General features: G+C 43.6%; 1 non-coding gene across 1 annotated transcript; it reads left to right on the forward strand.

The window, feature by feature from the left end:
* The first annotated feature begins 15,701 nt into the window (after positions 1-15,701).
* Positions 15,702-15,774, forward strand: TRNAG-UCC (transfer RNA glycine (anticodon UCC)). The gene has a single exon. It is a non-coding gene; the product is annotated as a tRNA-Gly (tRNA).

The raw sequence follows: 15,774 nt of genomic DNA on the forward strand, positions 1-15,774 counted from the left end.
TTTTCCAGGCAAGAATACTGGAGTGGGTTGCCATTTCCTTCTCCAGGGGATCTTCCCAACCCAGGGATCGAACCCATGTCTCCTGAATTGCAGGCAGACGCTTTAACCTCTGAGCCATCTGGGAAGCCCTGATGTATAGATCATGTATAGATCATTTGACTGTATAGATCATGACAAACTGTGGAAAGCTCTTAGAGAGATGGGAATACCAGACCATCTTACCTGTCTCTTGAGAAACCTGTATGCAGGTCAAGAAGCAACAGTTAAAACCCTGTATGGAACAACTGATTGGTTTAAGATTGAGAAAGGAGTATGACAGGGCTGTCTGTTGTCACTCTGTCTAACCTATATGCAGAGCACATCAGGAGAAATGCCAGGCTGGATGAAATTCCAGTCTGAATCAAGATAGGCAGGAGAAACATCAACAGCCTCAGATATGCAGATGATATCACTCTAATGGCAGAAAGCAAAGAGGAACTAAAGAGCCTCTTGATGAGGGTGAGGGAGGAGAGTGAAAGAGCGGGCTTAAAACTAAATATTCAGAAAACTAAGGTCATGCCTTCCAGCCCAATTACTGCATGGCCAATAGAGGGGGAAAAGGTGGAAGTAGTGACAGATTTCCTCTTCTTGGGCTCCAAAATCACTGCAGATAGTGACTGCAGCCATGAATTCAGAAGACAATTGCTTCTTGGCAGGAAAGCAATGAAAAACTTAGTGCGTTGAAAAGCAGAGACATTACTCTGCCAACAGAGGTCCATATAGTCAGGGCTATGGTCTTCCCAGTCATCATGTATGGTTGTGAGATTGGAACGCCGGAGAATTAATGCCTTCAAACTGTGGAGCTGGAGAAGACTCCTGAAAGTCCCTTGGACAGCAAGGGGTCGAACCAGTCAATCTTAAGGGAGATTAAGCCTGAATATTCACTGGAAGGATTGATGCTGAAGCTGAAGCTCCAGTATTTTGGTCATCTGATGCAAACAGAAAACTCATTGGAAAAGTCCCTGATGCTGGGAAAGATCGAGGGCAGGAGAAGAGGGTGTCAGAGGATGAGATGCCTGAAGGGCATCACTGATGCACTGAACGTGAACTTGGGCAAACTCCGGAAGATGGTGAGGCACAGGGAGGCCTGGCATGCTGCAGTCCGTGGGGTCACAAAGAGTGGGATATGACTGGGCAACTGAACTACAAACATGGTAAAGCCATGCCTGTGATCCTTAATGGCTGTAAGACCCTGGGCAGGTTCTCAACCCCATTAAATGGTAGTTTCCTGGGCTTTAAAATGGGGATAATAATATTTCGCTCCTAAGATTGTTGTGAAGAAAAATAGCATACTGAAAGCATTGAATGTGATTCCTGGATCATCATAAGCACTAAGTACAAGCTCTTATGGTTAGAATTGTAGGTACTAAACAAGGGCTACAAACATCCAGATACCACCCAAACTAGGGTTTATACTCATTTCCCAACATTATGGCGTGCCTTATAAATAGTTAAAATACTAAACAAACTGTAGATATAACTAAAGCAACCCACTTAAAATGGTTCATCATTTGCCACTTCAGAAGGTACTCAAAAGCTAGGTAATTCTCTTCCAGACAAACAAATGGCCTTTCCTCACCTTAATATAGGTAGAATGATTTTGTGAACACAAGCTGATCTGGCTTAAAAATCCAAGCATTCTTTATCTCTTCATAAATTAACAATTCAAAACAAAATTTTTAAAGAACAAACTTCCATTTTGCTAAAAACCAGAGTCCATTAATGGATGCCTCTAAACTTAGCAAGCTCTCCAGCCATCTGATCGGTGGGTTTTTGTTGTCTCCCTCAAATGCACACGGATGGCCAGGCCTCAGCAGCATCAGATGGAATGAGATGCAGCTAGCCAACAGTCCAGGACCACCTTCTTCCTGGGCTAGATTTTAACACTGCTATGCTGCTAAGTTGCTTCAGTCATGTCAAACTCTGTGCGACCCCATGGACTGCAGCCTACCAGGCTTCTCCGTCCATGGGATTCTCCAGGCAAGAACACTGGAGTGGGTTGCCATTTCCTTCTCCAGTGCATGAAAGTGAAAGTGAAGTCACTCAGTCATGTCTGACTCTTTGCAATCCGATGGACTGCAGCCTACCAGGCTCCTCCATCCATGGGATTTTCCAGGCAAGAGTACTGGAGTGGGGTGCCATTGCCTTCTCCATTAACACTGCTATAGTGGACTTTTAACCCATTAATTAACGATGAAAAAGGAGGGATAAGAGTGCTATATTCTGACATCAATAGTATCAAACAGCTTAATGAGACTGTTTGGAAGGCATACTAGGATGTCTTCCAAAATTGATGAGCTCAACCATTGACGGGAGTAACTGAAGAAAACATTCAGCACAGTTTGATTCAACAGTTCTTCTCTGAACTTCCCATGAATCCTGAAACTGAAGTTCATTTGGAGTTTATTTATACCATGTTTACAGAGATCCTGAAACATGAAAAAGAACAGCTCCTTATCACCTACTGCTCCATCTGTTCATCTATTCATCCATCACTCTATTCATCCATTCATCCATCACCCATCCATCCATCCAGCTGCCACACAAATACTTACTGAATGTTTTTCCTCTCATGGAGCTTACCAAGAATGATGAGATATAATATGCAGCTATTATTCTAGAGATAACAATAAATAAAATAAATTGGGGGTGAAGGAATACAGTGCAGTATATGTGTGCAAATTTAAATAGGAGAGAAGGGATGGTCTCAGTAAGTAGGCAATATTTGGGCAACGCCTGAAGGAGGTGAGGGAATAAACCATGCATATGTCTGAAAGAAGAATGTTCCATATAGAGAAACAGCATGTGCAAAGCTGAGTGTGTACTTTGTGAGATGGAGAAATACCAAGGAGGCCTAACATAGCACAATTCCACTGGTCTATGAGACCAGAAAGCCCTGGTATTTTCCCACACTGTGTTATCCTGGGTTCCCTGGAAAACAGAGCCTGAAGAAAGGTTTAAATGCTAAAGCTTTCATGGGAGATATAATCCATGGCAGCTAAAGTGAGGAGAAAAGAGGGAGATTCAAATACAAGGTGAGGGGCTTCCCTGGTGGTCCAGTGGCTAAGACTCCACACTCCCAAAGCAGGGGGCCTGGGTTCAGTCCCTGGTCTGGGAACTAGATCCTACATGCTGCAAAGAAGAGTTCACACGCCACAACTAAAGATCCCACGAGCAACAACAAAGACTCCGAGCAGCCAAATAAATGAATCAATATTCAAATACAAGATGATGTCCTATGATACTGGTCACTGCTTCCCAAAAAACTTTCCATCAAACTTTATGAGAGAAACCGCTGATTCTCTCAGGTGTGTCCACCTGGTACCAAGATAAAAAGAAAGAACTGTGCCCCATTACAGCCCATCAGAGAGGGAACGCATAGGAAACTTAGCTGCTGACTCTCTGCTGTCTCCTGTCTCTACACTGATCAGAGTTTGTCCCGCGGGCATTAACTTCCCTGAACTTCTACATAGAAAATCATAAGACTTGCGCACTTTATTCTGTGTAAAAATAAAGGTAAATTTCTCTTGAATACTAACAAATGCCAAATAGTCTGTTGCTTCAGCCTAGGTCCCAAAGAGAAGATGATGTGTCGCAGGACTAGTGAAATAAACCTTTGTTGATATACGCCACTGAAATTTTAGAGTCAATTTTTGTTGCAGCATAACCTAGCATATCCTGATTGACACAAGGATTCACTGCCCCATTAGCACATTAATGACATGAGGTTTTCAGTAAAGACATCTACTTAATGTTATTTAATCCAGTATTCTCAAACGGTTTTGATTATTGACTATTCTTTCCACAGAGCACCTTAATATAATGGAAGTAGTTTGACAAAACACCATCTGTATAATCTTCTGCAAGGAGATTGGACAACACACCCTACTGTGCAATAATTAAAATATTCCCAGATCTTAGCAGTTTGGGAATGAATGATGTCACATTTTTATGCCCAAACTGGACTTCCCCGGTTACGTAGTGGAAAAGAATCCATCTGCCAGTGCCGGTACACTGGTTCAGTCCCTCCCGGTCCGTATGCCCTGGAGCAACTAAGCCGGTGCACCACAACTACTCAGCCCACGTGCCCTAGAGCCAGTGCTCCGCAAGAGAAGCCACTGCAGTGAGAAGCCCCGGCTCTCCCCAACTAGAGAAAGCCCCTGAGCAGCAACAAAAATCCAGCACAACCAAAAACTAAATAAAATTTTAAAAACACACACATTTATGCCCAAATTAGGGATTCCTAGCCCAAGACTACTGTTCTGCTGCATCCCACAGGCAAGCAAGGCCTGACTCGCCTAGTTTCACGACCAAAGAAAGGGCCCTAAGTCAGCGACAGAGACGAAGACATCATGGTTTACCCGATGGAGCACCCTGCCTGTCTCAAGCAAGGTCCTGGAACAACATCCCATCGTGTGCAATGCAGGAGCAAGCAGGCAGGACGGACACGTTGGCAGGTTTCACTCCTGGGGCTGGGGGAAGCCAGGATTACTAACTGTACGGGAATTGACCTCAGGTGATCCCTGCCAGGCAGACGCCCTGGAGAAGGAAATGGCTATGCTCGTCTGGAGAATGCCTGGCAGGCTACAGTCAAAGACTGGGACATGGCTGAACATGCACGCATGCAGTAACGCAGGCACCCACGCACACAGGCACCCATGCATGCACGGACTCAGGCACCCGCTTACGCATGCATGCGGCCAACCACGCAGCTATGCACTCACGCACGCAGGCACGCACACACGCATGCACACACGCATGCACGCATGCACGCAAGCACATACGTAGACACGCACCCATGCACGCACTCGGGCACCTGCACATGCACGCGGACGCCCACGCAAGCACACATGCGCACATCACTCACGCACACATGCGCACACGCACTACGCATGCATGCGCACATAAGAACCCATACTCATGGCACCCAAGTCTACCAATGGGCAGAAATGGCTGATCGCGGAAAGAAGTGGAGGGGCCGACTCCTCATCAGCCGTCTGGTAAGCTATAGTTAGCTGGGCCGTGGGGCAAGGAGGTGGGATGGTTTGTACTGCGCATAGGGTGTAGGTGGAGTAGGCACTAGTCAGGGGAGAGACAGAGAGCAAGAACATAACCATTTTGAGTGGCTTGCTCTTCCAACTGCCACTAGAAATTCCTTGATGCCCCTGGTACTTCACAGGGCAAGTATCTTACAGGTAGTTAGGAAAACGCTTGTCCATGTTCTTCTGAGCTGTGTTTGTTGTCACGTACCTATTGGTACTTCGTGGTTGCCAGGTAGGCACCTATTTCTATTTCTCTTCTATGACTTGCCATTCTCCAGCGCTCACTTTAAGGTCCTATAGCCCCAGTGCTATGTGATGGTCTCAGAAAGAGTCGGTCTGGGGAACATAACCCTTCTTGCCCTTTTTTACTTTATCTTGAGAAATTTTCTTTTCGTGTTTTATCTCCTCTGCACAATAATCACGTAACCCCTTCTTGGGCCCAACATGTCAGAGCTTCTGATGAACAGAGCACCTTCAGCCATTAGGCACTGACCCCTCCCTCTAGGGGGCCCCAGAATTCTCATCAGATCAGGCACAGGGCAGACACCAGGTTAAGAATTTGTCTTCCGTCACCCCTCTATCCAGAGATCTTTCCTCTTTTGCCTCTCAGATGAAAGGGACCTTAAATCAACTCAGGTAAGGCCAGGACAGGCTTCCCTTATGGCTCAGTGGTAAAGAATCTGCCTGCCAATGCAGGAGATGCAAGAGACACAGGTTCGATCCCTGGCTTGGCAAGATCTCCTGGAGAAGGAAATGGTAACCCACTCCAGTATTTTTGCCTGGTAAATTCCATAGGCAGAGGAGCTTGGCGGGCTAAAGTCCATGGGGTCGCAAAGAGTTGGACACTTCTCCTCCTCCCTCCGTCCCTCATCACTTCTCACCGGAAGTCTTTCTTTCCCACAAGGGCTTGGTGGGACTAAGGAAAACTAAGGGTAAATCCAGCATGGCTTCTGTGGTGGGAGAGGTGATGAGGAGAGGGACAGGGGAATAAATCTGATCCTGAAAATAGATTGAAATTTAAAATGCAACTGGAAATAAGACCTGGAGCAAATTCACTAAATGATTGATGACTAAACTTAGTAATTAAGTCAACCTAGTTTCTTCATATATGACTTTCCCCCTGAGAATAATCAGCAGAAATCTAAGAAAAGTATTTGCCAAAGTTATCTTATATTTAATTATCCATAATTCTGTGCAGTGCACAGAGGAAGAAAAAGAAAACCTGGTAAGATGGCCAGGTTCATGTCTTGCCTGATAATAGAGGTGAATTTTATGGCTGTTTTGATTATAATTTTGAGCTAGAATCAAAAGTTCTTCTCTGTAGAACTTATCAGAAAGAACCGGCTGACAGCATCTATAGTGATAAAAGATTTTGTAGGCATAATTTTTAGGCAAACAGAAGGTAGCGCTTTCACTGGTAAAGCATTGCCTTTGTGACAGTTAATGAAGTCTTTCTCTCCAAGGCAGAAGTGGGATAAACAGGCCATGGTGGCTTGGGCTCTACCCCTCAAATATAAAGGGGTGGCTGATGAGTCGCTTACACAGGTGAGCAGGAGTAGTGAGAATTCCTACTGTGAGCTGGTCCACCTGCTTCCAGTGACTCTCTCCTCAGAGGGGATTGCCCTTAGGCAGAGTGTCATGTGGAGTCAGTCACTTCTTAGCGGAGACCTCAGATTCCTCATTCTTGAAGATTTCTACAAAAGAAAGCTATTTCCACACCCTCGTGAGTGCTCCAGGAGATGCAAAGGGAGTGAGCCAGGGACCCTTTGTTTTGATACCACCTACCAACCATCAGAGATCAGATCAGATCATTCACTCAGTCGTGTCCGACTCTTTGCGACCCCATGAATCGCAGCACACCAGGCTTCCCTGTCCATCACCAACTCCTGGAGTTCACCCAGACTCACGTCCATTGAGTCAGTGATGCCATCCAGCCATCTCATCCTCTGTCGTCCCCTTCTCCTCCTGCCCCCAATCCCTCCCAGCATCAGAGTCCTTTCCAATGAGTTAACTCTTCGCATGAGGTTGCCAAATTACTGGAGTTTCAGCTTTAGCATCATTCCTTCCAAAGAAATCCCAGGGCTTATCTCCTTCAGAATGGACTGGTTGGGTCTCCTTGCAGTCCAAGGGACTCCCAAGAGTCTTCTCCAACACCACAGTTCAAAAGCATCAATTCTTCAGCTCTCAGCCTTCTTCACAGTCCAACTCTCACATCCATACATGACCACTGGAAAAACCATAGCCTTGACTAGACAGACCTTTGTTGGCAAAGTAATGTCTCTGCCTTTGAAATGCTATCTAGGTTGGTCATAACTTTCCTTCCAAGGAGTAAGCGTCTTTTAATTTCATGGCTGCAGTCACCATCTGCAGTGATTTTGGAGCCCAGAAAAATAAAGTCTGACACTGTTTCCACTGTTTTCCCATGTATTTCCCATGAAGTGATGGGACCGGATGCCATGATGTTCATTTTCTGAATGTTGAGCTTTAAGCCAACTTTTTCACTCTCCACTTTCACTTTCATCAAGAGGCTTTTTAGTTCTTCTTCACTTTCTGCCATAAGGGTGGTGTCATCTGCATATCTGAGGTTATTGATATTTCTCCTGGCAATCTTAATTCCGGCTTGTGTTTCTTCCAGTCCAGTGTTTCTCATGATGTACTCTGCATGTAAGTTAAATAAACAGGGCGACAAAATAAATGGCCTTGACTAACTCCTTTTCCTATTTGGAACCAGTCTGTTGTTCCATGTCCAGTTCTAACTGTTGCTTCCTGACCTGCATACAAATTTATCAAGAGGCAGGTCAGGTGGTCTGGTATTCCTATCTCTTTGAGAATTTTCCACAGTTTATTGTGATCCACACAGTCAAAAGACTAGGCTTTGGCATAGTCAATAAAGCAGAAATAGATGTTTTTCTGGAACTCTCTTGCTTTTTCAGTGATCCAGCGGATGTTGGCAATTTGATCTCTGGTTCCTCTGCCTTTTCTAAAACCAGCTTGAACATCAGGAAGTTCACGGTTCACGTATTGCTGAAGCCTGGCTTGGAGAATTTTGAGCATTACTTTACTAGCGTGTGAGATGAGTGCAATTGTGTGGTAGTTTGAGCATTCTTTGGCATTGCCTTTCTTTGGGATTAGAATGAAAACTGACCTTTTCCAGTCCTGTGGCCACTGCTGAGTTTTCCAAATTTGCTGGCATATTGAGTGCAGCACTTTCACAGCATCATCTTTCAGGATTTGGAATAGCTCAACTGGAATTCCATCACCTCCACTAGCTTTGTTCGTAGTGATGCTTCCCAAGGCCCACTTGAATTCACATTCCAGGATGTCTGGCTCTAGGTCAGTGATCACACCATCGTGATTATCTGGGTCATGAAGATCTTTTCTGTACAGTTCTTCTGTGTATTCTTGCCACCTCTTCTTAATATCTTCTGCTTCTGTTAGGTCCATACCATTTCTGTCCTTTATCGAGCCCATCTTTGCATGAAACGTTCCTTTGGTATCTCTGATTTTCTTGAAGAGATCTCTAGTCTTTCCCATTCTGTTGTTTTCCTCTATTTCTTTGCATTGATCGCTGAAGAAGGCTTTCTTACGTCTTCTTGCTATTCTTTGGAACTCTGCATTCAGATGTTTATATCTTTCCTTTTCTCCTTTGTTTTTCACTTCTCTTCTTTTCACAGCTATTTGTAAGGCCTCCCCAGACAGCCACTTTGCTCTTTTGCATTTCTTTTCCATGGGGATGGTCTTGATCCCTATCTCCTGTACAATGTCACAAACCTCAGTCCATAGTTCATCAGGCATTCTATCAGATCGAGGCCCTTAAATCTATTTCTCACTTCCACTGTATAATCATAAGGGATTTGATTTAGGTCATACCTGAATGGTCTAGTGGTTTTCCATACTTTCTTCAATTTCAGTCTGAATTTGGCAATAAGGAGTTCATGGTCTGAGCCACAGTCAGCTCCTGGTCTTGTTTTTGCTGACTGTATAGAGCTTCTCCATCTTTGGCTGCAAAGAATACAATCAATCTGATTTCAGTGTTGACCATCTGGTGATGTCCATATGTAGAGTCTTTTCGTGTGTTGTTGGAAGAGGGTGTTATGACCAGTGCATTTTCTTGGCAAAACTCTATTAGTCTTTGCCCTGCTTCATTCTGTATTCCAAGGCCAAATTTGCCTGTTACTTCAGGTGTTTCTTGACTTCCTACTTTTGCATTCCAGTCCCCTATAATGAAAAGGACATCTTTTTTGTGTGTTAGTTCTAAAAGGTCTTGTAGGTCTTCATAGAACTGTTCAACTTCAGCTTCTTCAGCATTACTGTTTGGGGCATAGACTTGGATTACTGTGATATTGAATGGTTTGCCTTGGAAACGAACAGAGATCATTCTGTCGTTTTTGAGATTGCATCGAAGTACTGCATTTCGGACTCTTTTGTTGACCATGATGGCTATTCCATTTCTTCTGAGGGATTCCTGTCCGCAGTAGTAGATACAATGGTCATCTGAGTTAAATTCAGCCATTCCAGTCCATTTCAGTTCACTGATTCCTAGAATGTCGACATTCACTCTTACCATCTCTTGTTTGACCGCTTTCAATTTGCCTTGATTCATGGACCTGACATTCCAGGTTCCTATGCAATATTGCTCTTTACAGCATTGGACCTTGCTTCTATCACCAGTCACATCCACAAATGGGTATTCTTTTTGCTTTGGCTCCATCCCTTCATTCTTTCTGGAGTTATTTCTCCACTGATCTCCAGTAGCAAATTGGGCTCCTACTGACCTGGGGAGTTTCTCTTTCAGTATCCTATCATTTTGCCTTTTCATACTGTTCATGGGGTTCTCAAGGCAAGAATACTGAAGTGGTTTTCCATTCCCTTCTCCAGTGGACCACATTCTGTCGGATCTCTCCACCATGACCTGCCCATCTTGGGTTGCCCCACGGGCATGGCTTAGTTTCATTGAGTTAGAAAAGGCTGTGGTCCTAGTGTGATTAGATTGACTAGTTTTCTGTGAGTATGGTTTCAGTACCTTCATACAACTCTCATTAGTTACCCTGCCTTTGAACTCCTGTCTGGAGGCAGGCACACTGAACCCGTTCCATATACCTGACCCAGTTGAACATTTTCTCTTGTTATTATTAAATCATCAGGTTGGCATTTGTGATAAAAAGCAGGAAAGTGGGGGAAGAACTAGAGATAGCAGAAACTTACTCTTTGATTGCCTGGAATGACTGCTTTCCTTAAATATGCATTGTTTATTTGAAAATATTTAATGAAATCTCCTAGGTAATATTTGATCACAGGTAGTACCCTTGCAAATTTTTTATTGATAGATAGTGTACATACAGAAGAGTGCATGTAACCTAAATATAAAGCTCCCTGAACTTTCAGAACTTTAAACATGCTGTGGCCAATAACCAGATCAATAAAGAGGACTTGGGATTTCCCTAGCAGTCCAGTGATTAGGACTCGGTGTTTCTACTGCAGGGGGCATGGTTTCAATCCCTGATCTGGGAACTAGATCCCACAAGCCACATAGCCCAAATAAGTAAATAAATCTTTACCCACAATCCCAGAAGCCCCCTCCCGCAAATATTCATTCCAGACACACCTTCACCCCCTTGGGGTAACCAATAGCCTGACCCCTAATAGCAGAGATTCCTTTTGCCTGCCTCTGTACTCTATATAAATAGAGACATATAGCCTCTGCTCTTTTTTCCTGACTTCTCTCAGTCAGCATTCTGTTTGTGAGAGCCTTCCTTATTACTCTGTGTAGTGATACATTGTTTCTTCTCATTGCTGCACAGTGGTATAAATACACTAGAATGTGTTTATCCGCTTTCCTGTTGATGGACCTTTGGGTAGTTTCCAGTTCAGTGCTGTTGCAAACACCCAAATTCATGTCCTTTCATCAACACACGTATGCTCTGCTTTGGGATATGTACCCAGGAATTACTGGGTCATAGGGTAAGCAGGTGTTCAGCTTTAGTAGGTATCAACTGTTAGCAAACAGTTTCTTTGTGGTTGTACCAGTTTGCACTTCCACTAGCAGTGACGAGACTACTGGTTGCTCTACAGCCTCTCCTAAAACGTACTCAGATCACTCCCCTACCTACTAAGGGATGTGGTATTTCTAGTGCCTCAAAATCCAGATTCTGGAACTAGACTTTCTGGGTTCAAATTCCAGCTTTATCCTTTAATAAGTGTGTGACCTTAGACACCTTACTTAATTTTTCTGTGCCTCAGTTTTTTTCTTCTGTAAAATGAGGACAATAACTAGATCATCTACCTCGTAGAGTTAAGGATTAAATGAGTTAATGCATGTAGAACACTGAGGATAGTGCCTGGCACATAGACAATACTCCATAAGTCTTAGATATTATTTTCATTCAAATGCACCAAAAAAAAAAATCAGTTGCCACCAGTGCAGTAAGAGAGTTGTGTATCTTACTGTAAAAGAAAGAGAAAGTTTCCCACATACCCAGGGAGGCAGTCAGATAAGTGCCACAAGGGGTCTCTGTATGCAGGAGCAAGATAGCATGCATGTCTGAATCTCGGGCTATGCCAGTCACAGCTAATCCTTGGGAACTTGTATGTGCAAATTAAACTAGAATGTCAGTGCTCCAAAATATTCATAGGAGAGTATGAACCATGTATACAATCACTATAAATGACAGTCTGGGCTTTATTTATTTGGCCAATGAAGCCACTGACATCTCTCCTCTTTAAGTTAACAGATAACAGTTTTAGTGAATTCTTTACAAACTCTATAAATGTTTACAGTCTAGCCCTTGGCAAACTCCACTTTAGGAATTAACATAGGTGTGTATTTCAGTAAATAACTATAGATTCAGTAAATATTCCACAGTGGAAAGAGAAATGGTAAAGAAAAGTAAAGGTAAATGATGATAGGAGAGTAGGTAGGAAGTTCAAAGACATGCAAAGCTGACACTCCAGTCTCCATGAGTGAGTCATTGGCTAGAATTGGCTTTTAATGTTAAATATCAGCAAATCAGCAAATACATTTTTTGTGTCCATCTTCTAGCTTTTGTTGTTGTTATTGAGTCGCTCCGTCGTGTCTCTTTGCAAGCCCGTGGACTGTAGCCCACCAGGCTCCTCTGTCCATGGGATTCTCCAGGCAAGAATACTGGAGTGGGTTGCCATGCCCTCCTCCAGGGGATCTTCCCCACCCAGGGATGGAACCCACATGTCCTGCATTAGCAGGTGGATTCTTTACCACTGAGCCACCAGGGAAGCCCATCTTCTATTACAGCTTGCACTGTGTTTGGCCACTCAGTTGTGTCCAACTCTTTGCGACCCCAGGGACTGTAGCCCACTAACTCCTCTATCCATGGAATACTCCAGACAAGAACACTGCAGTGGGTTACCACACTCTGCTCCAGGGGATCTTCTCAGCCCAGGGATTGAACCCAGGTCTCTGGCATCACAGGCAGATTCTTTACCATCTGAGCCACTAGTGTAGCTTAGTGGGTCACAACTCTGGCTGCCTGTTAGAGTCACCTGGGGGGACTTCCCTGGTGGTCCAATGGTTGGGACTCTACACTTCCACTGTAGATGGGTGTGGAGGAGTGACCAGGGTTTGTTCCCTGATCTGGGAACTAGTATCCTGCACACTACTCAGTGTAGTCAAAGAAAATAGAATTACCTGGGGAACTTTAAAAAATTCACATCCGCCCCCCCCCCCCAAAAAAAAAAAAAAACATGCTCAGCTTCTCACCCAGAAATGTCGATTGAGTTTGTTTGTCAGCACGGCCCAGATTTTTTTTTTTCCCTCAAGGTCTCCAAGTGATTCTAATGGGCAGCCAGAGATGGGAAATATTTCCTTCTCAGTGTCACTGCAACAATCCTGGCGGTGCTTTCTGAATGGTTGTCTCTTGCAGTGGGGTCACAGGGAGGATCCTGAGTAATTTCTGTGGAGTCTGTCTGGTTTAGTCAAGAAAAGCTCAACACACTGGCTCAACTGGCTTTTATCTGGTACATTTTCTCTCCTACCTATAACCTCAGAATATTCCAATCTATTTTAAGCCTTCCTGTGGTTTCTAAAGCACAATACTTTCCGAACTGAAGACTTACCATTTCAAATCTCATGGGCTATGATTCAATCCAGAGCAGAACTAAACAGAACTTAAGTATCCCAATTAGGAATTGGATTGAAAAAAGACCCGGGAAAGTGCCCTTCATAAAAGAGTGAAAATGTGCTTTATGTGCTGGTCGTTGCTATCACCTGTGGTTTCAACTGCAGGAAAAATAGGAAAAAGCCATGGAACAATCATTGTATTGGGTCGGCCAAAAAGTTCATTCAGGTTTTTCCATGAAATGTCACAGGAAACCCAAATGAACTTTTTGGCCAATGCAATATTTGAATGTGGGTACATGTGAATTTGAGTTTCTGGCTCAGCCACTTGTTAGCTATGAGTCCTTGCCTTCTCTGAGCAGATGTTTCATGAAAGATGGAAGCATTAGCAGATCTCAGAAGGAAATTTTATAGATTAAAGGAGCTAATGTTAGTGGTACTTGGCAAGGAGTGAGTCCCAAGTAAATGGCAGTTACCCTCATGTGTTATTTGGCTAAGGCTATGATGCTGCTGAATAGCAAACACCCCACCCCTAAATCTTAGTGGTTGACTAAGATACCATTGATGTTCTTACTCATGTGTCTGTGGGTCACTTATGGCAGCTCCGCTTAAGGCTGTGAATCAGATTGAGATCTGTTCATATGTGTCTCATTTTGCAGTCAGCAGCTTTCTGGGGTATGCACTTCTCATGGCAGATGACAGAAATACACGAAGAACTTGGCAGAAATTTGCAATGCCCTTTAATATCACACCGCAGAACTCATTAATGATCACTTGTGCCCATTTTCCCTTAGCCCGAGCAAGTCATATGGCGAATTTCAAGGTCAATGGGATGGAGAAGTATAATCTACCTCATGAAACTATGGCACAATACAGAGAATAGAAAGAAAAATTATGAACAAATAATACATTCTTCCACACTTCCCTTCTGCAGAGTGTCAACAGAGGAGACAAGAAGGGTGGGTAAGGAGGGAAGAAATAAATAGTTGGATCCCGTAGGAACTCTACCTTGTGCCTCATTTGTAAGCGCTTGTCTGGCCTCCTTTGTAGAACTGCTCCAGCACTCATTGCAGGCACAGAAACGCAGTTCTGTGGGTGTGGCAGCTTTCTGGATCCTCCCCCATTCCTGGTATTTGTGATGAGGGACACACTTCTCAAAGACAGTCTAGAATTCACCAGAAGCCTTCTTACATTCTGCTTGCAGGAACACATCTAATTTTATTTAGGAAGACAAACAGAAGCAAGAGCTGGTGAAATTCAGCAAAACAGACTATACTATATACCAGGTGTCAAAATAACCAGATCTTTGTCTAAATTCAACCCATTCTCTTTACCCTTTCAACATCTTTTTAATGTATGGGCACTGTCTCTTATGATTTGCTCCAAATGACATCATCTCTTCTCCACTATATAATAAACCACTGAAGTGGTTCAGTCGCGTCTGACTCTTTGCGACCCCGTGAACTGTAGCCTACCAGGCTCCTCCATCCATTGGATTCTCCAGGCAAGAGTACTAGAGTGGGTTGCCATTTCCTTCTGCAGGAGATCTTCCCGGCCCAGGGATCGAACCCGGGTCTCCCGCATTGCAGGGAGATGCTTTAACCTCTGAGCCACCAGGGAAGACCCCAGTATATAATGGTGGTAGGCTAAGAGTCCTTCATTTGAATTCTAATATTTCATTTGTATTTCAAATCTAGGTGAATAGGCAGCCCCACCTCTATTTAACCAGAGGGTTCTGGCCAAATATGTAGTGTGGTTGTAGACAGTTACCAGATACACCCTCGTATATTCACTAATTTCAGGAGGAGTATAGTGAATTAATCAAAGGTGTTTAACTGTCATAACTGAGGATCACTCAGAATGTATCTCAAGATATCAAACTGTATGAAAGTCATCTCCCTAAAGATCTTTGTTAAAGGATATTTAGCAACAGCTGTGCGAGCAAACGATGGCAAGCAGAGCTGGGCTCTGTTACAATCTTAGAAGGGTTACACAACCAGCCTTCTCCAGGTGTGGTCCCTGGAAAACCAACATCAGAATCACCAGGGCTGTTTGTTAAAAATACAGAGTCACAGGCAACCCCCCAGACTTAATGAATTGGAATTTCTGGGTGCAGGACCCAAGAATTTCCATTTCTGTATACATCAAGGCTTTTGTATAACCTCAAATATAGACAAAGTTCCCATACATCTTTGATTCCCAGTATCAGTTATGGAAAATGTGAAGTGTTTCTAATGGCAAATTAATCATTCTCACTGTTAAACGAAAAGGATCTCTTTCTTTATTACTATTACTGAAGGTTTTTTTAAGACTAAATTTGTTGAAACTTTCAGCCAGGGTACTACTGTAATAAGATTTCTTTTGCCCCCTTTGCTTTTTTTTTTTTAACATAATTTGAACATTTGAAACTATTTTTCATTAAGACTATTTCAGTAATAACCATTTTCCTTCCATTTTCTCAAATACCAATGGCCTACAAAACTTGTATAAACATTTTTAGATGAAAGTTAAGAGACACAATTATTGGGACTTCCGTGGTGGTCCAGTGGCTAAGACTCTGCACTTCCAATGCAGGGGGCCCAGGTTCGCTCCCTGGTCAGGGAA

Source organism: Bos indicus, chromosome X, assembly GCF_029378745.1.
Source record: "Bos indicus isolate NIAB-ARS_2022 breed Sahiwal x Tharparkar chromosome X, NIAB-ARS_B.indTharparkar_mat_pri_1.0, whole genome shotgun sequence".
NCBI lineage: Eukaryota > Metazoa > Chordata > Mammalia > Artiodactyla > Bovidae > Bos > Bos indicus.